Raw genomic sequence first — 24,822 nt, 5'->3', positions numbered from 1 at the left:
TATGGTACTATGAGGTCCCTAAGATAAGATGGGACCTGATTATTCAAAACCTTATAAGTAAGAAGAAGAATTTTAAATTCTATTCTAGCATTAACAGGAAGCCAATGAAGGGAGGCCAACACGGGTGAGATATGCTCTCTCCTGCTAGTCCCCGTCAGTACTCTAGCTGCAGCATTCTGAACCAACTGAAGGCTTTTAGGGAACTTTTAGGACACCTGATAATAAGGAATTACAAATAGTCCAGCCTAGAGGAAACAAATGCAGAATTAGTTTTCAGCATCACTCTGAGACAAGACCTTTCTGATTTAGAGATATTGCGTCAATGCAAAAAGGCAGTCCTACATATTTGTTAATATTTGCGCTTTGAATGACATATCCTGATCAAAAATAACTCCAAGATTTCTCACAGTATACTAGAGATCAGGGAAATGCCATCCAGAGTAACGATCTGGTTAGACACCATGCTTCTAAGATTTGTGGGGCCAATTACATATACTTCACGTTTTATCTGCGTTTAAAAGCAGGAAATTAGAGGTCATCCATGGTCTTTATGTCTGTAAGACAATCCTGCAGTTAGCTATTGGTGCGTATCCTTGGCTTCATGGATAGATTAACGCTGGGTATCATCTGCGTAACAATGAAAATTTAAGCAATACCGTCTAATAATACTGCCCAAGGGAAGCATGTATAAAGTGACATAAAATTGGTCCTAGCACAGAACCTTGGTGGAACTTCCATAATTAACTTTAGTCTGTGAAGAAGATTCCCCAGTTACATTAACAAACTGTATATCTATTAGACAAATATGATTCAAATCACCGCAGCGCAATGCCTTAATAACCTATGACATGCTCTAATCTCTGTAATAACATTTTATGGTCAACAGTATCAAAAGCAGCACACTGAGGTCCAACAGAACAAGCACTAGAGATAAGTACACTGTCCGAAGCCATAAGAAGATCATTGTAACCTTCACTAATGCTGTTTCTGTACTAGATGAATTCTAAAACCTGACTGAAACTCTTCAAATAGACCATTCCTCTGCAGGTGATCAGTTAGCTGTTTTACAACTACCCTCTCAAGAATCTTTGAGGAGAAAAGGAAGGTTGGAGATTGGCCTATAATTAGCTAAGATAGCTGGGTCAAGTGATGGCTTTTTAAGTAATGGTTAATTACTGCCACCTTAAAGGCCCTTGGTACATAACCAACTAACAAAGATAGATTGATCATATTAAGATTGAAGCATTAAATAATGGTAGGACTTCCTTGAGCAGCCTGGCAGGAATGGGATCTAATAAGCATGTTTGATGGTTTGGATGAAGTAACTAATGAAAATAACTCAGACAGAACAATCGGATGAGAAAGAGTCTAACCAAATACCGGCATCACTGAAAGCAGCCAAAGATAACGATACATCTTTGGGATGGTTATGAGTAATTTTTTCTCTAATAGTCAAAATTTTGTTAGACAGAAAGTCATGAAGTCATTACTAGTAAAGTTAATGGAATACTCAGCTCAATAGAGCTCTGACTCTTTGTCAGCCTGGCTACCAGTGCTGAAAAGAAACCTGGGGTTTGTATCTTATTTTCTTCATCAGGGTAAATGTAAATGTTATTAAAAAATGATCAGACAAAAGGGAGTTTTCAGGGAATACTGTTAAGTCTTCTATTTCCATACCATAAGTCAGAACAAGATCTAAATATGATTAAAGTGGGGGTGGGATCTCATTTACTTTTTGAGCAAAGCCGATAGAGTCTAATAATAGATTAAATGCCCAGTGTTGAGGCTGTCATTCTCAGCATCTGTGTGGATGTTAAAATCGCCCACTATAATTATCTTATCTGAGCTAAGGCATAAGTCAGACAAAAGGGTCTGAAATCACAGAGAAACTCACAGTAACGACCAGGTGGACGATAGATAATAACAAATAAAACTGGTTTTGGGACTTCCATTTGGATGGACAAGACTAAGAGACAAGCTTTCAAATGAATTAAAGCTCTGTCTAGGTTTTTGATTAATTAATAAGCTGGAATGGAAGATTGCTGCTAATCCTCCGCCACGGCCCGTGCTACGAGCATTCTGACAGTTAGTGTGACTCGGGGGTGTTGACTCATTTAAACTAACATATTCATCCTGCTGTAACCAAGTTTCTGTTAGGCAGAATAAATCAATACGTTGATCAATTATTTATCTCCTTTACCAACAGGGACTTAGAAGAAAGAGACCTAATGTTTAATAGACCACATTTAACTGTTTTAGTCTGTGGTGCAATTGAAGGTGCTATATTATTTTTTCTTTTTGAATTTTTATGCTTAAATAGATTTTTGCTAGTTATTGGTGGTCTGGGAGCAGGCACCGTCTCTACGGGGATGGGGTAATAGGGGGATGGCAGGGGGAGAGAAGCTGCAGAGAGGTGTATAAGACCACAGCTCTGCCTCCTGGTCCCAACGCTAGACAGTCACAGTTTGGAGGATCCCAAAAAATTGGCCAGATTTCTAGAAATGAGAGCTGCTCCCTCTAAAGTGGGATGGATGCCGTCTCTCCTAACAAGACCAGGTTTTCCCCAGAAGCTTTGCCAATTATCAATGAAGCCCACCTCATTTTTTGGACACCACTCAGACAGCCAGCAATTCAAGGAGAACATGCGGCTAACATGTCACTCCCGGTCTGATTGGGGAGGGGCCCAGAGAAAACAACAGAGTCCGACATTGTTTTTGCAAAGTTACACACCGATTCAATGTTAATTTTAGTGACCTCCGATTGGCGTAACCGAGTGTCATTACTGCCGACGTGAATTACAATCTTACCAAGTTTACGCTTAGCCTTAGCCAGCAATTTCAAATGTCCTTCGATGTCGCCTGCTCTGGCCCCCGGAAGACAATTGACAATGGTTGCTGGTGTCGCTAACTTCACATTTCTCAAAACAGAGTCGCCAATAACCAGAGTTTGATCCTCGGCGAGTGTATCGTCGAGTGGGGAAAAACGGTTAGAGATGTGAACGGGTTGACGGTGTACACGGGGCTTCTGTTTAGGGCTACGCTTCCTCCTCACAGTCACCCAGTCAGCCTGCCTTCCCGACTGCACGGGGTCTGCCAGGGGGGAACTAACGGCGGCTAAGCTACCTTGGTCCGCACCGACTACAGGGGCCTGGCTAGCTGTAGAATTTTCCACGGTGCGGAGCCGAGCCTCCAATTCGCCCAGCCTGGCCTCCAAAGCTACGAATAAGCTGCACTTATTACATGTACCGTTACTGCTAAAAGAGGCCGAGGAATAACTAAACATTTCACACCCAGAGCAGAAAAGTACGGGAGAGACAGGAGAAGCCGCCATGCTAAAACGGCTAAGAGCTAGTAGCTACGCTAAGCTAGCGGATTCCCAAACAGGGAATCCGACACTAGACAGGCTGTGGAGCAGCACAGGTAACGCACGACAACAGTGCTAAAATAAAATAAAAATCCACTAGACAGGCTGTGGAGCAGCACAGGTAACGCACAACAACAGTGCTAAAAAATAAAATAAAATAAAAATAAAAATCCACTGGACAGGCTGTGGAGCAGCACAGGCAACGCACGACAACAGTGCTAAAACAAAATAAAAATCCACTAGACAGGCTGTGGAGCAGCACAGGTAACGCACGACAACAGTGCTAAAATAAAATAAAAATCCACTAGACAGGCTGTGGAGCAGCACAGGTAACGCACAACAACAGTGCTAAAAAATAAAATAAAAATCCACTGGACAGGCTGTGGAGCAGCACAGGCAACGCACGACAACAGTGCTAAAACAAAATAAAAATCCACTAGACAGGCTGTGGAGCAGCACAGGTAACGCACGACAACAGTGCTAAAACAAAATAGAAATCCACTAGACAGGCTGTGGAGCAGCACAGGTAACGCACAACAACAGTGCTAAAACAAAATAAAAATCCACTAGACAGGCTGTGGAGCAGCACAGGTAACGCACAACAACAGTGCTAAAACAAAATAAAAATCCACTAGACAGGCTGTGGAGCAGCACAGGTAACGCACGACAACAGTGCTAAAACAAAATAAAAATCCACTAGACAGGCTGTGGAGCAGCACAGGTAACGCACAACAACAGTGCTAAAACAAAATAAAAATCCACTGGACAGGCTGTGGAGCAGCACAGGTAACGCACAACAACAGTGCTAAAAAATAAAATAAATAAAAATAAAAATCCACTGGACAGGCTGTGGAGCAGCACAGGCAACGCACGACAACAGTGCTAAAACAAAATAAAAATCCACTAGACAGGCTGTGGAGCAGCACAGGTAACGCACGACAACAGCGCTAAATAAAAATCCACTGGACAGGCTGTGGAGCAGCACAGGTAACGCACGACAACAGCGCCCAAAAAAATAAAATAAAAATCAAAATCCACTGGACAGGCTGTGGAGCAGCACAGGTAACGCACGGCAACAGTGGTAAAAAATAAAATAAAAAATCCACTGGACAGGCTGTGGAGCAGCACAGGTAACGCACGACAACAGTGCTAAAAAATAAATAAAAATCCACTGAACAGGCTGTGGAGCAGCACAGGTAACGCACGACACAGTGCTAAAAAAAATAAATAAATAAATAAATAAAATAAAATAATAAAATAAAAATCCACTGGACAGGCTGCGGAGCAGCACAGGTAACACACGACAACAGTGGTAAAAAATAAAATAAAAATCCACTAGACAGGCTGTGGAGCAGCACAGGCAACGCACGACAACAGTGCTAAAACAAAATAAAAATCCACTAGACAGGCTGTGGAGCAGCACAGGTAACGCACGACAACAGTGCTAAAATAAAATAAAATACACTAGACAGGCTGTGGAGCAGCACAGGTAACGCACAACAACAGTGCTAAAAAAAAAAAAAAATAAAATAAAAATCCACTGGACAGGCTGTGGAGCAGCACAGGTAACGCACAACAACAGTGCTAAAAAATAAAATAAAATAAAAATAAAAATCCACTGGACAGGCTGTGGAGCAGCACAGGTAACGCACGACAACAGCGCTAAATAAAATCCACTGGACAGGCTGTGGAGCAGCACAGGTAACGCACGACAACAGCGCCCAAAAAAATAAAATCAAAATCAAAATCCACTGGACAGGCTGTGGAGCAGCACAGGTAACGCACGACAACAGTGGTAAAAATAAAATAAAAATCCACTGGACAGGCTGTGGAGCAGCACAGGTAACGCACGACAACAGTGCTTAAAAAAAAAAAAATAATAATAATAATAATAATAAAATAAAAATCCACTGGACAGGCTGCGGAGCAGCACAGGTAACACACGACAACAGTGGTAAAAAATAAAATAAAAATCCACTGGACAGGCTGTGGAGCAGCACAGGTAACACACGACAACAGAGCCAAAAAACAAACAAAAATCCACTGAACAGGCTGTGGAGCAGCACAGGTAACACACGACAACAGTGGTAAAAAATAAAATAAAAATCCACTGGACAGGCTGTGGAACAGCACAGGTAACGCACGACAACAGTGGTAAAAAATAAAATAAAAATCCACTGAACAGGCTGTGGAGCAGCACAGGTAACACACGACAACAGTGCTAAAATAAAATAAAAATCCACTGGACAGGCTGTGGAGCAGCACAGGTAACACACGACAACAGTGGTAAAAAATAAAATAAAAATCCACTGGACAGGCTGTGGAGCAGCACAGGTAACGCACGACAACAGTGCTAAAAAATAAATAAAAATCCACTGGACAGGCTGTGGAGCAGCACAGGTAACGCACGACAACAGTGCTAAAATAAAATAAAAATCCACTAGGCAGGCTGTGGAGCAGCACGACAACAGTGCTAAAAAATAAAATAAAAATAAAAACGAAAGCGTTAGCAAGCTAGTTAGCTTGCCAACGCTGATGAAGGTTAGCTGATAAAAGAGCTCCGTCGCGATGCTTCGACCGTTAGAGGTCTTCTTTAGGCGTTGGAGCACGGTGAAAAAGTAAAAAAAAGTAAAAAAGTCTTGAAAAAGACTGTTAATTCAAAGAACTCACAGATGCTGAGAATGACAGCCTCAGCACTGCATTTAATCTATTATTAGACTCTATTGGCTTTGCTCAAAAAGTAAATGAGTCCACCCACCACTTTAATCATATCTTAGATCTTGTTCTGACTTATGGTATGGAAATAGAAGACTTAACAGTATTCCCTGAAAACTCCCTTCTGTCTGATCATTTCTTAATAACATTTACATTTACTCTGATGGACTACCCAGCAGTGGGGAATAAGTTTCATTACACTAGAAGTCTTTCAGAAAGCACTGTAACTAGGTTTAAGGATATGATTCCTTCTTTATGTTCTCTAATGCCATATACCAACACAGTGCAGAGTAGCTACCTAAACTCTGTAAGTGAGATAGAGTATCTCGTCAATAGTTTTACATCCTCATTGAAGACAACTTTGGATGCTGTAGTTCCTCTGAAAAAGAGAGCTTTAAATCAGAAGTGCCTGACTCCGTGGTATAACTCACAAACTCGTAGCTTAAAGCAGATAACCCGTAAGTTGGAGAGGAAATGGCGTCTCACTAATTTAGAAGATCTTCACTTAGCCTGGAAAAAGAGTCTGTTGCTCTATAAAAAAAGCCCTCCGTAAAGCTAGGACATCTTTCTACTCATCACTAATTGAAGAAAATAAGAACAACCCCAGGTTTCTTTTCAGCACTGTAGCCAGGCTGACAAAGAGTCAGAGCTCTATTGAGCTGAGTATTCCATTAACTTTAACTAGTAATGACTTCATGACTTTCTTTGCTAACAAAATTTTAACTATTAGAGAAAAAATTACTCATAACCATCCCAAAGACGTATCGTTATCTTTGGCTGCTTTCAGTGATGCCGGTATTTGGTTAGACTCTTTCTCTCCGATTGTTCTGTCTGAGTTATTTCATTAGTTACTTCATCCAAACCATCACATGTCTATTGGACCCCATTCCTACCAGGCTGCTCAAGGAAGCCCTACCATTATTTAATGCTTCAATCTTAAATATGATCAATCTATCTTTATTAGTTGGCTATGTACCACAGGCTTTTAAGGTGGCAGTAATTAAACCATTACTTAAAAAGCCATCACTTGACCCAGCTATCTTAGCTAATTATAGGCCAATCTCCAACCTTCCTTTTCTCTCAAAAATTCTTGAAAGGGTAGTTGTAAAACAGCTAACTGATCATCTGCAGAGGAATGGTCTATTTGAAGAGTTTCAGTCAGGTTTTAGAATTCATCATAGTACAGAAACAGCATTAGTGAAGGTTACAAATGATCTTCTTATGGCCTCGGACAGTGGACTCATCTCTGTGCTTGTTCTGTTAGACCTCAGTGCTGCTTTTGATACTGTTGACCATAAAATTTTATTACAGAGATTAGAGCATGCCATAGGTATTAAAGGCACTGCGCTGCGGTGGTTTGAATCATATTTGTCTAATAGATTACAATTTGTTCATGTAAATGGGGAATCTTCTTCACAGACTAAAGTTAATTATGGAGTTCCACAAGGTTCTGTGCTTGGACCAATTTTATTCACTTTATACATGCTTCCCTTAGGCAGTATTATTAGACGGTATTGCTTAAATTTTCATTGTTACGCAGATGATACCCAGCTTTATCTATCCATGAAGCCAGAGGACACACACCAATTAGCTAAACTGCAGGATTGTCTTACAGACATAAAGACATGGATGACCTCTAATTTCCTGCTTTTAAACTCAGATAAAACTGAAGTTATTGTACTTGGCCCCACAAATCTTAGAAACATGGTGTCTAACCAGATCCTTACTCTGGATGGAATTACCCTGACCTCTAGTAATACTGTGAGAATCTTGGAGTCATTTTTGATCAGGATATGTCATTCAAAGCGCATATTAAACAAATATGTAGGACTGCTTTTTTGCATATACGCAATATCTCTAAAATCAGAAAGGTCTTGTCTCAGAGTGATGCTGAAAAACTGATTCATGCATTTGTTTCCTCTAGGCTGGACTATTGTAATTCATTATTATCAGGTTGTCCTAAAAGTTCCCTAAAAAGCCTTCAGTTAATTCAAAATGCTGCAGCTAGAGTACTGACGGGGACTAGAAGGAGAGAGCATATCTCACCCATATTGGCCTCTCTTCATTGGCTTCCTGTTAATTCTAGAATAGAATTTAAAATTCTTCTTCTTACTTATAAGGTTTTGAATAATCAGGTCCCATCTTATCTTAGGGACCTCGTAGTACCATATCACCCCAATAGAGCGCTTCGCTCTCAGACTGTAGGCTTACTTGTAGTTCCTAGGGTTTGTAAGAGTAGAATGGGAGGCAGAGCCTTCAGCTTTCAGGCTCCTCTCCTGTGGAACCAGCTCCCAATTCAGATCAGGGAGACAGACACCCTCTCTACTTTTAAGATTAGGCTTAAAACTTTCCTTTTTGCTAAAGCTTATAGTTAGGGCTGGATCAGGTGACCCTGAACCATCCCTTAGTTATGCTGCTATAGACGTAGACTGCTGGGGGGTTCCCATGATGCATTGTTTCTTTCTCTTTTTGCTCTGTATGCACCACTCTGCATTTAATCATTAGTGATCGATCTCTGCTCCCCTCCACAGCATGTCTTTTCCTGGTTCTCTCCCTCAGCCCCAACCAGTCCCAGCAGAAGACTGCCCCTCCCTGAGCCTGGTTCTGCTGGAGGTTTCTTCCTGTTAAAAGGGAGTTTTTCCTTCCCACTGTAGCCAAGTGCTTCCTCACAGGGGGTCATTTTGACCGTTGGGGTTTTACATAATTATTATATGGCCTTGCCTTGCAATATAAAGCGCCTTGGGGCAACTGTTTGTTGTGATTTGGCGCTATATAAAAAAATTGATTGATTGAACACGGAGGTGTTTTTCCTGTCACGGCGCAGACGGATTTGAGGCGTCGTCACGGAACCGACTCTGCGAATTTGCCCCCACGTTCTTTCATTACAAAATCTCCTTTAACAGTGGAATGTCCGCATAAACTCCTCATGCCGACTTCTTCTGAAACCTCTGTTCTCTGACGACGTCCTGGGTGAACAGAGCCTGAAATGTGGAAGTTTTCAGCTTGAAACAGCCAGACGGACGCCACCTCCGACCGCGCCGCGCCGATCCGCTTTGTGAGCTGTCCTTAAAGCGAAAGAATCTCCACAGTCTCTCATCAGCCGTTAAACTTTTCACCGAGAACCAGCTGAATTTTTCGAATAGTGTCCACTCGGATATCCCTCACAGGTCCTGAAAAAATTTTGATAAAGCAACGCGCGCTGTCTCCAGCAGCGTCTCAGACAAAGGATTTCTGTTGGGAAGGTGTCGTAGCACGGACCCACAACAGGGGGCACTAAAGAACGGACAATGAATAAGCCAAAAAGTAACAATTTAATGTTGTGACAACACACAACTAAATACACAAAATTTGTAAAGTCAATTAACACCAAGTGATGTGTGGGCAGGCTCGAAGATAGAAGACCCCCGACGAGAGAGAAGCCGCGTCCCACACGGCTTCCACCACCAACGGTCTGAAGAACACCGGAGCCGCCAAGTCCCGAGTCCCCAGGTGGCCTCTGTCTTCGGCTGTCGACCCTGGTACTGCTGGCAGAAAGCAAAGACAAGATGAATGAGTGTGAGTCCGCACACTCAGTAATCCACAGTCTGCACACAGTTAGGAGGGAGCACCACCACCTCCGATCACACACTTGTGCAGCTCCTGTTTAATCCACTTATCTGGTTTGGGGTGTGAGGCGAAGCCGTCGCTGTCACACCAAACGCCAATCCCACAGATAAGGACGAACACCACAGGATAATGGCTGCAAAAGAAGTTCAGATTATCACTCAAAGATTTGAGTCAGCAGAGAAATTACCTCTTCGGTAGTCGATTTCTCGGCGGGGAGGAGAAGTTGCAGTCCGGCTTATATAGTGTTGTAGATGAGTGACAGCTGGTGCGATGAGTGACAGCTGTCACTTCTTCTGGGTCTGGCGCCCTCTCGTGCTTGGAGCCCGCACTCCAAGCAGGGCGCCCTCTGGTGGTGGTGGGCCAGCAGTACCTCCTCTTCAGCGGCCCACATAACAATTTCAGCCGAGAGAACTGGACCAGTACTCACTCAAAGCCTGCCCACAGGCGAATGACGTCACCGACACGCATGAAAAAACTCACGCATACGCACGAGGATTCAAGCATGTCTGGTGTAATCGCACATGATTCAAATCCATATAGTTTTTTTTTTTTTTTATAAAACTGCCGGTTAGTTTTCTAATAGACCTCGTATGATATAGTTTTCAACATGATTGGAGCATTTTTAAAGTGTGACCTCTATGTAATTGTTCATTGATCCCTACCTGGCTACAGCTACCACCCTGGGATGGCTATCATACATTTTTGTGTAGGCCATGATACACTGAGGCTGGATTCTAAGTGTCATTTTTTCCCCTTAAGTGGTACCAAAAACCTGCTTGGCCCATGTACTAAGACAGGTTTTGAGCTTTTTAAAGACATCTTAAGCCGGCTCTGAAGCAAATATATAATATTTCTGAACTAGTTTTAAACAACAGTAATACATACTTTGTTGTGTGGGCCGCTGAAGAGGAGGTACTGCTGGCCCACCACCACCAGAGGGCACCCTACCTGGAGTGCGGGCTCCAGGCACCAGAGGGCGCTGCCGCCTCACAGGAGCAGCCGGGGTGACAGCTGACACTCATCACCTATGACAGCTGTCACCACTCATCTGATCAGCATCGGTATAACAGCAAGACGTCATCTCCACCTCTTTGCCGAGATATCGTTCTACCTGGAAGGTAACGTACCTCAGCTGACTGTTTGACAGTATCCTTTGTGATTTTGTGCATTGTATTGTGGACTACTTTTCCAACGAGAGGTGGAGGTAGCTTTCCTGCCGTACGGATTCCTGGGTGCAAACGTGCCCTCATTTAATTGCTTTTTGTTCCTCGCCAGCAGTACCAGGTCCGACACGCGGAGGCAGTGGCCACCTGGGAGTTCGGGACTTGGCGGCTCCAGTATTCCCGGGGTCTGGTGGTGGAGGAAATCGTGTGGTTCCGGTTCTGCTTTGGACAGGCGTCTCCTATCTTCGAGCCTGCCCACACGACACCTTTGAGAATTGACTCTTGTCTATTGTTGTAATCTGTTGTATTTGTTGTGCACATTCACAACAGTAAAGTGTTGTTATTTGACCTACTCCATTGTCCGTTCATTTGCGCCCCCTGTTGTGGGTCCGTGTACCTACACTTTCCCAACAGGATATCTCGGCCACCGTCATGGATCCCGAGGGGCGTCAACCGGCTGTTGAACGGGCAATGGAAGAACAGGGCGCACAGGCGTCCGCAGGAGGAATGATCGGTGAGTTGCAGCGGATCCTCACCGCTTTCACGGCTCGGTTGGATTTGATTACCGAGCAGAACGTCCTCCTTAACCGCAGGGTGGAGGCTCTCGCCGCGCAAGTGGAAGAACGCCCTCAGGGCGCTGCTGCGGCTCTCCCTCCGGTCGACCCTGTGCGTAACAGTGACGTTCCACAGGTCGTTCAACGACCCCTCCCACCTTCCCCGGAAGCATACATAAGCCCTCCAGAGCCGTACGGAGGTTGTGTGGAGACGTGCGCGGACTTCCTTATGCAGTGTTCGCTCGTCTTCGCACAACGTCCTGTCATGTACGCAACTGATGCCAGCAAGATAGCTTATGTAATAAACCTGCTTCGCGGTGAGGCACGCGCTTGGGCTACAGCGCTCTGGGAGCAGAATTCACGGCTCCTTCAGACATATGATGGGTTTGTGAGGGAATTCAGAACAGTGTTCGATCACCCAAATAGAGGAGAGACCGCTTCAGCCGTGCTGCTGTCAATGAGACAGGGGCGTCGGAGCGCAGCTGCCTATGCAGTCGACTTCCGCATCGCGGCTGCGAGGTCCAGCTGGAATAGCACTGCCCTCCGCGCCGCCTTTGTAAACGGACTGTCGTTGGTCCTAAAGGAGCACCTGGTGGCTAAGGACAAACCGCGGGATTTAGATGGGCTTATTGATCTCGTTATACGATTAGACAATCGGTTAGAAGAACGCTGTCGGGAACGAGACGAAGGGCGTGGCCGGGCACGCGCCGTCCCTCTCCCTTCCGGTTCCGACCGCGTTCCACCCTCCCCCACGCTCCACGGCCCCTACGCTCCGTGGGTTACAGCTCCCCCTGCTGACGAAGCTATGGACACGAGCAGGGCCACATTTAGGGCACCAGATAGACTGAGGAGGCTGGCCCGCGGAGCGTGCTTTGTTTGTGGCTCGATAGAGCATCAGGTAAGAGACTGCCCTGAGCGGTTAAACACCAACGCCCGCCCCTAGAAACTGGGCTAGGGGTGGGCCGAGACATTCACGTGGGACATACCCACATTGCCACACGACTCCCAGTTACAATCCTTTATGAGGATTTAACCCTGAAGGCCCCAGCACTGGTGGACACGGGCTCTGAAGGGAATCTGTTAGACAGCAGATGGGCCAGGGAGATAGGGCTCCCTCTGGTGGCGCTTACCTCGCCTGTGCAGGTGCGGGCACTAGACGGCTCCCTACTCCCTCCAATCACACATAAGACACCACCAGTAACTCTGGTGGTGTCAGGAAATCACCGGGAGGAGATCGAGTTTTTTGTGACTCCTGCTACCTCCCGTGTGATTTTAGGGTTCTCCTGGATGTTAAAACACAATCCCCGGATCGACTGGCCGTCCGGGGTAGTGGTGCAGTGGAGCGAGACCTGCCATCGGGTATGCTTAGGTTCCTCGGTTCCTCCCGGTTCCCAGGCTAAGGAGGAGGTCAGAGTCCCGCCCAATCTAGGGACGGTGCCGGTGGAGTACCATGACCTTGTGGATGTGTTCAGTAAGGATCTGGCGCTCACCCTTCCCCCCCACCGTCCGTACGATTGTGCCATTGATTTGGTTCCAGGCGTTGAGTTCCCGTCCAGCAGGCTGTACAACCTCTCACGACCTGAGCGAGAATCAATGGAGACCTACATCCGGGACTCTTTAGCTGCCGGGTTGATCCGGAATTCCACTTCCCCGATGGGTGCAGGTTTCTTTTTTGTGGGAAAAAATCATCTCTGTGCTTGTTCTGTTAGACCTCAGTGCTGCTTTTGATACTGTTGACCATAAAATTTTATTACAGAGATTAGAGCATGCCATAGGTATTAAAGGCACTGCGCTGCGGTGGTTTGAATCATATTTGTCTAATAGATTACAATTTGTTCATGTAAATGGGAATCTTCTTCACAGACTAAAGTTAATTATGGAGTTCCACAAGGTTCTGTGCTTGGACCAATTTTATTCACTTTATACATGCTTCCCTTAGGCAGTATTATTAGACGGTATTGCTTAAATTTTCATTGTTACGCAGATGATACCCAGCTTTATCTATCCATGAAGCCAGAGGACACACACCAATTAGCTAAACTGCAGGATTGTCTTACAGACATAAAGACATGGATGACCTCTAATTTCCTGCTTTTAAACTCAGATAAACTGAAGTTATTGTACTTGGCCCCACAAATCTTAGAAACATGGTGTCTAACCAGATCCTTACTCTGGATGGAATTACCCTGACCTCTAGTAATACTGTGAGAAATCTTGGAGTCATTTTTGATCAGGATATGTCATTCAAAGCGCATATTAAACAAATATGTAGGACTGCTTTTTTGCATATACGCAATATCTCTAAAATCAGAAAGGTCTTGTCTCAGAGTGATGCTGAAAAACTGATTCATGCATTTGTTTCCTCTAGGCTGGACTATTGTAATTCATTATTATCAGGTTGTCCTAAAAGTTCCCTAAAAAGCCTTCAGTTAATTCAAAATGCTGCAGCTAGAGTACTGACGGGGACTAGAAGGAGAGAGCATATCTCACCCATATTGGCCTCTCTTCATTGGCTTCCTGTTAATTCTAGAATAGAATTTAAAATTCTTCTTCTTACTTATAAGGTTTTGAATAATCAGGTCCATCTTAGCTTAGGGACCTCGTAGTACCATATCACCCCAATAGAGCGCTTCGCTCTCAGACTGTAGGCTTACTTGTAGTTCCTAGGGTTTGTAAGAGTAGATTGGGAGGCAGAGCCTTCAGCTTTCAGGCTCCTCTCGCTGTGGAACCAGCTCCCAATTCAGATCAGGGAGACAGACACCCTCTCTACTTTTAAGATTAGGCTTAAAACTTTCCTTTTTGCTAAAAGCTTATAGTTAGGGCTGGATCAGGTGACCTGAACCATCCCTTAGTATGCTGCTATAGACGTAGACTGCTGGGGTGGTTCCCATGATGCAGTGTTTCTTTCTCTTTTTGCTCTGTATGCACCACTCTGCATTTAATCATTAGTGATCGATCTCTGCTCCCCTCCACAGCATGTCTTTTTTCCTGGTTCTCTCCCTCAGCCCCAACCAGTCCCAGCAGAAGACTGCCCCTCCCTGAGCCTGGTTTCTGCTGGAGGTTTCTTCCTGTTAAAAGGGAGTTTTTCCTTCCACTAGTAGCCAAGTGCTTCCTCACAGGGGGTCATTTTGACCGTGGGGTTTACATAATTATTATATGGCCTTGCCTTGCAATATAAAGCGCCTTGGGGCAACTGTTTGTTGTGATTTGGCGCTATATAAAAAATTGATTGATTGAACACGGAGGTGTTTTCCTGTCCCGGCGCAGACGGATTTGAGGCGTTGTCACGGAACGACTCTGCGAATTTGCCCCCACGTTCTTTCATTACAAATCTCCTTTAACAGTGGAATGTCCGCATAAACTCCTCATGCCGACTTCTTCCGAAACCTCTGTTCTCTGACGACGTCCTGGGTGAACAGAGCCTGAAATGTGGAAGTTTTCAGCTTTGAAACAGCCAGACGGACGCCACCCGTCCGACCCGCGCCGCGCCGATCCGCTTTGTGAGCTGTCCTTAAAGCGAAAGAATCTCCACAGTCTCTCATCAGCCGTTAAAATTTTCACCGAGAACCAGCTGAAATTTTTCGAATAGTGTCCACTCGGACTATCCCTCACAGTCCTGAAAAAATTTGATAAAGCAACGCGCGCTGTCTCCAGCAGCGTCTCAGACAAAGGATTTCTGTTGGGAAGGTGTCGTAGCACGGACCCACAACAGGGGGCACTAAAGAACGGACAATGAATAAGCCAAAAAGTAACAATTTAATGTTGTGACAAACACACAACTAAATACACAAAATTTGTAAAGTCAATTAACAACCAAGTGACGTGTGGGCAGGCTCGAAGATAGAAGACCCCCGACGAGAGAGAAGCCGCGTCCCACACGGCTTCCACCACCAACGGTCCTGAAGAACACCGGAGCCGCCAAGTCCCGAGTCCCCAGGTGGCCTCTGTCTTCGGCTGTCGACCCTGGTACTGCTGGCAGAAAGCAAAGACAAGATGAATGAGTGTGAGTCCGCACACTCAGTAATCCACAGTCTGCACACAGTTAGGAGGGAGCACCACCACCTCCGATCACACACTTGTGGCAGCTCCTGTTAATCAACTTATCTGGTTTGGGTGTGAGGCGAAGCCGTCGCTGTCACACCAAACGCCAATCCCACAGATAAGGACGAACACCACAGGATAATTGGCTGCAAAAGAAGTTCATATTATCACTCAAAGATTTGAGTCAGCAGAGAAATTACCTCTTCGGTAGTCGATTTCTCGGCGGGGAGGAGAAGTTGCAGTCCGGCTTATATAGTGTTGGTAGATGAGTGACAGCTGGTGCGATGAGTGACAGCTGTCACTCTTCTTCTGGGTCGGCGCCCTCTCGTGCTTGGAGCCCGCACTCCAGCAGGGCGCCTCTGGTGGTGGTGGCCAGCATACTCCTGCTTCAGCGGCCCACATAACAATTCAGCCGAGAGAACTGGACCAGTACTCACTCAAAGCCTGCCCACAGGCGAATGACGTCACCGACACGCATGAAAAAACTCACGCATACGCACGAGGATTCAAGCATGTCTGGTGTATCGCACATGATTCAAATCCATATAGTTTTTTTTTTTTTTTTTATAAACTGCCGGTTAGTTTTCTAATAGACCTCGGATGATATAGTTTTTCAACATGATTGGAGCATTTTTTAAGTGTGACCTCTATGTAATTGTTCATTGATCCCTACCTGGCTACAGCTACCACCCTGGGATGGCTATCATACATTTTTGTGTAGGCCATGATACACTGAGGCTGGATTCTAAGTGTCATTTTTTCCCCTTAAGTGGTACCAAAAACCTGCTTGGCCCATGTACTAAGACAGGTTTTGAGCTTTTTAAAGACATCTTAAGCCGGCTCTGAAGCAAATATATAATATTTCTGAACTAGTTTTAAACAACAGTAATACATACTTTATTGTGTGGGCCGCTGAAGAGGAGGTACTGCTGGCCCACCACCACCAGAGGGCACCCTGCCTGGAGTGCGGGCTCCAGGCACCAGAGGGCGCTGCCGCCTCACAGGAGCAGCCGGGGTGACAGCTGACACTCATCACCTATGACAGCTGTCACCACTCATCTGATCAGCATCGGTATAACAGCAAGACGTCATCTCCACCTCTTTGCCGAGATATCGTTCTACCTGGAAGGTAACGTACCTCAGCTGACTGTTTGACAGTATCCTTTGTGATTTTGTGCGTTGTATTGTGGACTACTTTTCCAACGAGAGGTGGAGGTAGCTTTCCTGCCGTACGGATTCCTGGGTGCAAACGTGCCCTCATTTAATTGCTTTTTGTTCCTCGCCAGCAGTACCAGGTCCGACACGCGGAGGCAGTGGCCACCTGGGAGTTCGGGACTTGGCGGCTCCAGTATTCCCGGGGTCTGGTGGTGGAGGAAATCATGTGGTTCCGGTTCTGCTTTGGACAGGCGTCTCCTATCTTCGAGCCTGCCCACACGACACCTTTGAGAATTGACTCTTGTCTATTGTTGTAATCTGTTGTATTTGTTGTGCACATTCACAACAGTAAAGTGTTGTTATTTGACCTACTCCATTGTCCGTTCATTTGCGCCCCCTGTTGTGGGTCCGTGTACCTACACTTTCCCAACATACATTTTCACACTGATTTAAATGGAACTAATTTTGACTGGATTACAAAAACCAAACATATTACATTCACACTACAAGCTCAAGTGACCTGAATCAGATTTTGGGGCGAATCCAAATCATCCAAAGGGGGTCCACATTCACGCCAATGATCTATTCTGTCATATAGTGGTGTGCAAGTTGAAAAGTTGTCATACTGTTTTCAGCAGTTAACACTCGGAGTTGGGATGAAATGGTCTCTGTTCTTACGGAAACAATCACATTGTATTGGATATAGGTCAGCAAGTCTGATCTTCACAAGTCTGACCAAACGCTTATGGTAACCCAAGACAGGATTTGGAAAAATTGTGGCATGATATTTGACCACGCCTTCTTGGTAGGATTGGTTGAGTTCATTAAATTTGTTGGTTTCTGTCATGGACCCGACTTTTATTCAAAGTACATAAATTTTCAATAGGGTTAAGGTCAGAACTTTGGTAAGGCCATTCAAAAATATTAATGGTAGCCTGCTTTATCAATTCCACAACCAGCTTTGATGTGTGTTTGGGGTCACTGTCCTATTGGAACACCAACTGTGTGCAAGTTTCAAAACTCGAGCAGCTTTATTTATTTATTTATTGAGGTTTTGCTTAAGAATTCTGAGAGAGCCCTCCTTCATTATTAATACACCAGTTTCACTGGCAGTAGAACTGCTCTAGAATACAATTCTACCACCACCATGTTTAACAGTAGGTACAGTGTTCTTGCAGTTGAATGCACCACCTTTACTCCTCCAAGCATACCTCTGACTGTTGTGGCTGACCAACTCAATCTTTGCCTCATTTGAGCACAAAACCTTTCCTGAGAAGGTTTTTTTCTGTGACTATGTGGCCAGCTGCAAACTTTAGTTGACCATGAAACTTGTCAATTGTGGGGGAGGGATTTTGTTTTTGGACAGCAGTCTCTCAGTCCATGGATGACATAAAACTCACTTCAGGTTAGACTTGACAGTTGTGTTCCAGCAGCTTCAAATTCATGGCAGACCTGCACTGGGGGTATTTACTGGATTATTTCTACCTATCTGAAGCAATTTCTTCTCCAATGAGAGTAATTATTTGGGTCTTCTTGCAAACCTTGGCAAAGAGGCTATACCTCCCAATAACTACTTGTCTAAATCTACTGTTCCTTTCTCAGATCTACACTGAAGTTTGGGGTTCCTCAGGGATCCGTTTTGGGCCCCTTGCTTTTTTCTCTTTATGTAGCAACCCTCGGGAATATACTGCGGCGTTTTGGGATTCCCTTTCATTGCTATGCTGATGACACTTAATTGTATATGCCAGTAACTGCTGGTAATCTTACTCACATAAAATCCTTGGAAGATTGTCTTGCATCAGTAAGAAGTTGGATGTCTAGTAACTTCCTACTTTTAAATTCTGATAAGACTGAAGTTATGGTTTTAGGTCCAGCGAGATATCAGCATCCATTTGATCAGCTAGCATTTAGCTTAGGTCCGTGTGTTATACATCATACGGATAAAGTGAGGAACCTTGGAGTAATTTTTGATCCTGCATTGTCCTTTGATCTCCACATTAGAGACATTACAAGGACTGCGTTCTTCCATTTGCGAAATATAGCGAGGATTCATCCTATTCTGTCTATGGCTGATGCTGAGACTTTGATTCATGCGTTTGTCTCTTCTAGATTGGACTATTGTAATGCTCTATTCTCTGGCTTACCGCAGTCCAGGATCAGGGGTCTTCAACTGGTTCAGAATGCTGCTGCCAGACCTTTGACAAGGAGCAGAAAGTTTGACCACATTACGCCAATCTTGCGTCCCTGCACTGGCTTCCTGTTTCTGCAAGATCGGATTTTAAAGTACTGATTTTAGTTTATAAAATTGTTCATGGACTTGCACCTCCCTATCTGGCTGACTTGATAAGCCCCTATGTACCAGCTCGAGCCCTGCATTCTCAGGGTGCAGGACTTCTGTGTGTTCCCAGGGTGAAAAAGTCTGCCGGTCACAGAGCTTTTTCCTATCGTGCCCCAGCTCTGTGGAACGATCTGCCGGCACACATTCGGACACTGTGGAGACCTTTAAATCACGTTTAAAGACTCATTTATTTTCCCTGTTTTATCATTAGTGTTATGATGTGCTTTTAATCTTGTATTCTTTTACTGCTGTCTTTCTTTTATGGTTGTTTTTATTGTGTTTTAAATTTTTAATTGTTTTTTATGTTGTGAAGCGCCTTGAGACGATTTTGTCGTGAATTGGCGCTATATAAATTAATAAATTTGAAATTTTGAATTTACACTGTCGTGTGTGTTGGTCAATCCAATAACTGCTGTTAACAAACCAGATGATACTGGCACAGATGAACAACCAGTTTTACTCAATCATGAGCACAAACAGCAAACAAAGAGGCCTTGCACTTGTATTGGCAAGTTAAGACATATTGAAACTTTCAACACAAACCCATTGAAACCATTTGCAGGATACAAACTTGCAAAATGAAATCTGTGGCCTTTCAACGACAATACTATTGCAACATAAATAAGTAGTCTCATTAGTAGAAAATGATGTTCTCGATGCAACAGTTGGCCGAGAATCTGTTTTAATCCTCAAAGAAGCTTTCATCAATTCACAACAATAACCAACTCACACGGATCAACGAGGAGAAAGAAGTCAATCCCTGAACCTTTTATAATCTTGTGGTAAAACAAAGTTAATTAGTACTTACTACGATTGTGGCTGAAATTTGCCTCCAAAATCCGCATGCGGTTCATTCAGCGTTTCGCGGTGAAATGTTCTTTCTTGTTCTTCCGTTCAGAGCTCTTTTAAAGCCACACTTCTTTCCTTCTGGCTCCGGGACTCTGAGAATAACGGTCTGTCTGCAGCAGTAAGGCTGGGGGAAAAAAAAAAAAGAGAAAGAAGAAAAAACCTCCCAACAGCCAGCACGTGCCATTGTCCCGACAATAAATGGGCTTTTAGCACCACCTGTCGGACGATTAGAAATTCAAACAGACTCAGGCTCGTTTTTAATGTAATTCAGTTTAAAAAAATCACAGATGCTGTCACAGAATGATATATTGAAGCACTGCACGAATAGATAAAAACACAAATAAAGCACAGAATAACAGTCCAAGGTGTGTGATTGTTTTTTGTTTTAAACCTATCTACTGTCTCTGTATTGGTGTATACACAACATGCAATAATAAATAATGGACACAGGATATTACACATATGAAGATGCTACAATGATAAAATTGCTACCAGATGCTACAGTATAGTTTATATCCTACATTCTACATTGCACAGTTCTTGCTATCAATTTGTATTTAACTGTCTTATGGCGGTTGGGTAAAAGCTGTCCCTGAATCTGCGTGTTTTGCAACTCAGGCTGCGGTACCGTCCACCCGAGGGCAGGAGGGAAAACAGACTGTTAAAGGGATATGAAGTGTCCCTGATTATACTTCTTGCCTTGCAGCAGTGCTGTTCTGCCAGTTCACCAATGGTTGGCAGGCTGGCCCTGATAATCTTTTCTGCTGCCCTCACGACCCTCCCCAGTGCCTTCCTGTCTGCAAGACTGCTACTTTCACGCTAGAGAGAAATACTACTGGTTAGTACACTCTCTATTGTTCCTCAAAGAAAGAGGTGAAGACACCCGGGCTCAGATGGGCACTCGTTAACCTGTGGAGAAAGTGGAGATGCTGGCTGGGCTTTTTAACCAGAGAGGATGTGTGCAGAGACCAGGTCAGGTGGTCGGAGACATGAATTACCCAAAAATGACACATTGCTTGTTTTATTTTTATTTACACATTGATGATGATGATATTAATAATAACCAAGTGTCAGTAAGTGTGGGCATTTGGCCCTGTCCGCTGCCTGTAGAACAGTGACCCAGACCCTTTACACTCTCCTTGCAGGTGGCGAGCCCACATAGAGGTGAAACTGTGTTGTTTTGTTTGGGCTGAGCGTGACTGTGCCCTACAGCTGTTGATCCGGCAACCAGGTGCTTGTATATGATCTCCCCTCCCAGACCTGGCTCCAGGAAGAGGCCCTGGTTTCCCTAGGTGAGGTGACACCATCTGTATATTTGTGGATCATAAAGTGTCTATTTGAATCACCCTCTGTCTCACTCCTTACCTGGGACCAATTTTCCAAGGGAAGCATTACCAGGAGGTAATGCTCCAGACAACACAGCACCCGAGGTTACTGGGAGTAACACAAACCCCTCCACCAATATAAGGTGATGATCCAGGGATGGGTTGACCTCAGAGTTGCATCTCTGCTTTTTGCAGATGATGTGGTTCTGTTGGCTTCGACAGACCAATTTTATTCACTTTATACATGCTTCCCTTAGGCAGTATTATTAGACGGTATTGCTTAAATTTTCATTGTTACGCAGATGATACCCAGCTTTATCTATCCATGAAGCCAGAGGACACACACCAATTAGCTAAACTGCAGGATTGTCTTACAGACATAAAGACATGGATGACCTCTAATTTCCTGCTTTTAAACTCAGATAAAACTGAAGTTATTGTACTTGGCCCCACAAATCTTAGAAACATGGTGTCTAACCAGATCCTTACTCTGGATGGCATTACCCTGACCTCTAGTAATACTGTGAGAAATCTTGGAGTCATTTTTGATCAGGATATGTCATTCAAAGCGCATATTAAACAAATATATAGGACTGCTTTTTTGCATTTACGCAATATCTCTAAAATCAGAAAGGTCTTGTCTCAGAGTGATGCTGAAAACTAATTCATGCATTTATTTCCTCTAGGCTGGACTATTGTAATTCATTATTATCAGGTTGTCCTAAAAGTTCCCTAAAAAGCCTTCAGTTAATTCAAAATGCTGCAGCTAGAGTACTGACGTGGACTAGAAGGAGAGAGCATATCTCACCCATATTGGCCTCTCTTCATTGGTTTCCTGTTAATTCTAGAATAGAATTTAAAATTCTTCTTCTTACTTATAAGGTTTTGAATAAGCAGGTCCCATCTTATCTTAGGGACCTCGTAGTACCATATCACCCCAATAGAGCGCTTCGCTCTCAGACTGCAGGCTTACTTGTAGTTCCTAGGGTTTGTAAGAGTAGAATGGGAGGCAGAGCCTTCAGCTTTCAGGCTCCTCTCCTGTGGAACCAGCTCCCAATTCAGATCAGGGAGACAGACACCCTCTCTACTTTTAAGATTAGGCTTAAAACTTTCCTTTGCTAAAGCTTATAGTTAGGGCTGGATCAGGTGACCCTGAACCATCCCTTAGTTATGCTGCTATAGACGTAGACTGCTGGGGGGTTCCCATGATGCACTGTTTCTTCTCTTTTGCTCTGTATGCACCAATCTGCATTTAATCATTAGTGATCGATCTCTGCTCCCCTCCACAGCATGTCTTTTTCTGGTTCTCTCCCTCAGCCCCAACCAGTCCCAGCAGAAGACTGCCCCTCCCTGAGCCTGGTTCTGCTGGAGGTTTCTTCCTGTTAAAAGGGAGTTTTTCCTTCCCACTGTAGCCAAGTGCTTGCTCACAGTGGGTCGTTTTGACCGTTGGGGTTTTACATAATTATTGTATGGCCTTGCCTTACAATATAAAGCGCCTTGGGCAACTGTTTGTTGTGATTGGCGCTATTAAAAAAAATTGATTGATTGATTGATTGATTGATCAGTTCCGACGTGCATTGGGCAGGTTTGAGGCTGAATGTGAAGCGACTGGGATGAGAATTAGCATCTCCAAATCTGAGAACATAGTCTTGTGTCAAAAAAGGCTGGACTGTCACCACTGGGTCAGAGGAGAGTTATTTTCCCCGGTGAAGGAGTTTAAGTACCTTGGGGTCTTGTTCACGAGCAGGGGTAGAACCTGAGATCGACAGGCGGATTGGGGCTGACTGTAATGTTTTATGGAGGCTGTACCATTGTGGTAAAGAAAGAGCTGAGCCAGAAGGTGGTAAATTTATGCGCCTGTCCTCACCTATGGTCATGAAGTTTCAGTAATGACTGAAAGAACAAGGTCACCGATACAAGCAGCAGAATTAAATTCTTCTGTTGGGTATCTGGGTGTACACTCTGGGGCAAGGTGAGAAGCTTCACTATTCGGGAGGGACTTGAAGTAGAGCTGCTCCTTCTAAAGGAACCAGCTAAGGTGTTTCAAGTATGTGATTAGAATGCTCCCTGGTCGAGTCGACCAGGGAGCATTCTAATCAATCTTCCAAGCATGCCAAACTGGGAAGAGGCCTCTTGGAAGATAGGGAAATGTGAGATGAGCTGCTTGGTCTATAGTCACCAAGACTCAGACCCAGATAGGAAGCAGAAAATGAATGAATGAATGAATGAATTAATAATAATAATTATTATTATTATTATAGTTTCATTTATACAACACTTTCAGGATAAATCCGTTTCAGAGTGCTGTGCAAAAAAAATAAATAAATATATATATATATATATATATATATACACACATGGAGAGAGAGAGAAATGTTTATAGTAATCTCCTTTAGGTGTCACTATTAACCAGCAGTGGACAAGAACTGAAGCTACCTGGAAAACAAGGAACCCTTGATTTATTGATTGATTGCCCTCACCACCATTTGATTTATTTTTGCCTCACTGTGGTGTCTGTTATGGCTATTTGTAAAGGAACATTGATTGTTTCACATCAAAACAAAGAACTTTCAGTGTTTTCTATACCTGCTTATTCCAATTAAGGATCATCAGGTAGCTGGAGCCAATCCCAGCGGTCATTAGACGAGACAGGAGTATTTTATTTTATTATATTTCATACATGGGCTTGGGGCCTCCCTTTCAGGTTCTGCCGCGACCTATTTTGCCTTCGCGAGTGTCTTTGGGAACACGAGCAGCCACCGTGGTGGCGCTGTGCTGAACTATCTTGACGGGGCGGGTGTCTTTGGCAGCACGAGCGGACTCTCTCTCTTCGACCGTCCGCGGACGGAAAGCAGCCAGCGGCGGACTGAACAGCAGGGTAAGGACCGTTTTCCATCTCAGTAAATCTGTTTTGAGAACTGGCACAGCGTCATATGTGTATAAAATGCGCTGCGACCGATTATCATAGGCTTTTTAACAAACTTAGTGTTTCTCTTGTAATTTTTTTCCACCGCTGTAAAATTTTACGTACACGTCGGAGCTTTCAAAACGTTGTTTATCAAGTGTAAGTCTTTTTCACCTAGAAAATCATTCGCTCCAGTGCTTCCTTCTTAAGTTTTTTTTTCGTTGTTGAAGCTTTCAGTCTCACATTTTACACGGGGAGGTTGAAGTCCAGAGTTTAAGGTGCTGAAAGAAAGTCTAAGCTACATAATAAACTAGCGCTTTGCCCGTGGGGATCCACAGGCTCCAGATTGGGTAGTGTTTATAAAATAGGTAGCTGACATTTTTCAAGGGTGGTAATAAATTATTCAAAGTTTCTATAATGAGATGGAATGGTGTGTGAACCTTAGACCTCAACAGTGTTTAGAGGAGGAACTCAATGCTTTGATTTCCTCTTAATTACATAATTTTTTAAATGTTAATTTACTGTCATAATGTATTTATAAATTGTTTAGGTTCTTCTTATCATATGCACACATTATTCTTATTATTTTTGTTGTTGTTGTTGTCACCAGTATTATTATTATTATTTTTTATTGTTACTTCTATTTTGTCATTTGATTTTTAAATGGACCACAATGGCAATAGGTGTTTTCACTTCCTTGTGTCATCCATGTGTTTTTAATGTATTTTCAATTATATCATGTAAGTAAGTAAGTAAGTAAGTCCCTTCGGCTGCTCCCTTGTTTGCACTCGGGGTCGCCACAGCAAAT

General features: G+C 44.0%; 1 protein-coding gene across 1 annotated transcript in view; it reads right to left on the bottom strand.

Moving 5' to 3' along the window:
• alpl (alkaline phosphatase, biomineralization associated) overlaps positions 1–19,925 on the bottom strand; it is an 81,079-nt gene extending 61,154 nt beyond the window's left edge. The window contains exon 1 of the mRNA XM_034165860.1: positions 19,744–19,925. The gene's annotated coding sequence lies outside the window, so the exon portion shown is untranslated. The remainder of the gene's footprint in view (positions 1–19,743) is intronic.
• Between the last annotated feature and the right edge of the window lie 4,897 nt (positions 19,926–24,822).

Source organism: Thalassophryne amazonica, chromosome 3, assembly GCF_902500255.1.
Source record: "Thalassophryne amazonica chromosome 3, fThaAma1.1, whole genome shotgun sequence".
Classification (NCBI taxonomy): Eukaryota; Metazoa; Chordata; class Actinopteri; order Batrachoidiformes; family Batrachoididae; genus Thalassophryne; species Thalassophryne amazonica.
Note: the sequence above shows the minus strand (reverse complement) of the source record. Positions and strands in the feature narration are given on the sequence as shown.